Below are 1,834 nucleotides of genomic sequence, written 5' to 3'. Positions count from 1 at the left end.
GAGACTATACAGGCTTTGACAACATTTAGACTAAAGGCTGAACATTGATATACGGACTTTGACAATATTTAGACTATACAGATTTGGCAATATTTAGACTATACAGACTTTGACAACATTTAGACTATACGGACTTTGACAATATTTAGACTATACACACCTTGACAATATTTAGAACATACAGACTTTGACAACATCTAGACTATGCAGACGTTGACAACATTTAGAATATACAGATGAGTGAGTACTCAATCAAACCGATGGAGTTCATTCAAAAAAGTAAGGAGGTCACATTCTAACGATTTATTACATTGATTTTATTGTCATAGAAGGTCAAAATTACACATTCCGGCAACACTTGATTGTGGTGTTAACAACACGCTCTTGGCTGGAGAGAGTAAATAAAAGCAAATATAGAGTGAGTTATTATCAAATTGATTATTTTGAAATTATTTGCCCGTGGGTCTCCTCTTGCATGTAGGAAGACCTCACCCTAGTTACACATTTATTCCCATTTGTTATGACTAGGCAGTTACTGGTGATGAATAGTTAATGTAAATAGAACACAGGAACTCTTCAGTGCATTGTAAACGTGAAAAAGACAAATTTCAAGTGGGATTTAAACGATTTCAAGAATTCTGAACATCTGCCATTTTTATTTGATGAATGAGCGTTCTAAAAATAAAATGCCAAACAGTAAACAAATTGGTTTGAATCTCTCTCGGCGAATAGTTGAGTCCTTGCAAAAGGATCATTCACTCACTCAATGTATTCATGTATAAAATGAGTACTCGGCCGTTAGTAGCGTTGTCTCTGTCGAAAATAATATTTGTAATATCGCTAAACAGATGTCATGTCTCGTTCTATGTTACGTGTTGCTGATTAAAGATCCTTATGGCATGACATCACGTGATTGTGGTGTTAAAAACACCCTCTTGGCTGGAGAGAGAATATAAATTCAAATATAGTGGGGGCTATTATCACATTGATTACTTTGAAAGTATTTGCTTTGCACGTAGGACGAATTCATTCCAGCTACACTTTTACGCCAAATGCTGACCTTTGGGCAAGAACAAACCAAGAACAAATGGGTGTCCAGGTCAGGCGCAGAAAGTGGCGATGGGTTGGCCATACCCTGCGGAAAGAGCCCTGTAATAAAACCAAGCAGGCCCTCGAATGGAACCCACAGGGCTAGAGGAAACGGGGTCGTCAACAGACTTGGAGGAGAAGCCTTCACTAAGATGTGTGCGCCTCCAACCTTACCTTGGGTGAGGCAAAGGTCTGTGCCAAGGACAGAAGAAATGGAAGAGTGCTGTTGCGGCCTTATGCTCCGCCAGGAGCCGAGAGCCTAAGTCAAGTAAAGTAAGTCACACTTTAACGCCCATTTGCTATGACTATGCAGTTTCTGGTGAGGAATAGTTAATGTCAATAGAGAACATTAACTTTTTAGCGAATTGAAGACGTGAAAAAGAAACATTTCACGTGGGATTTAAATGATTTCAAAAATTCTGAATATCTGCCATTTCTATTTGATAAAAGAGCGTTCTAAAAATAGAATGCTAAACAATAAACCAATTTACCATCCAAGTTTTCGGTGTATTTCTCGTTCCCCAATATTTTAAAAAATCATTGTTGGATATGAGAGTGCTGTCTGAGACAAAAATAAGTATAAGATCTCTAAAATAGCCATGACTGTCTGTGCGTGCTCAATGCCCTCTCTGTACGCAATGACACAGATTCTATACTCATATTTTATCACCTGATAAGTAGTAATATTTACCTGGAAGAGGCTTGGGTGATAAAGAATTGTCTTTATCGTTACAAATAAGCTTTT

The 1,834-nt window shown here is 37.8% G+C and overlaps 1 long non-coding RNA gene across 1 annotated transcript in view; it reads right to left on the bottom strand.

Moving 5' to 3' along the window:
- Positions 1–301: 301 nt before the first annotated feature.
- LOC144976256 (uncharacterized) overlaps positions 302–1,834 on the bottom strand; it is a 7,482-nt gene continuing 5,949 nt past the window's right edge. Inside the window, exon 5 of the long non-coding RNA XR_013646078.1 lies at positions 302–388. This is a non-coding gene — a long non-coding RNA (uncharacterized LOC144976256). The remainder of the gene's footprint in view (positions 389–1,834) is intronic.

The sequence above is a fragment of the Berghia stephanieae genome, chromosome 7, assembly GCF_034508935.2.
Source record: "Berghia stephanieae isolate SIO BIC M18660-M18661 chromosome 7, UCSD_Bste_1.3, whole genome shotgun sequence".
NCBI classification, from domain to species: domain Eukaryota; kingdom Metazoa; phylum Mollusca; class Gastropoda; order Nudibranchia; family Aeolidiidae; genus Berghia; species Berghia stephanieae.
Note: the sequence above shows the minus strand (reverse complement) of the source record. Positions and strands in the feature narration are given on the sequence as shown.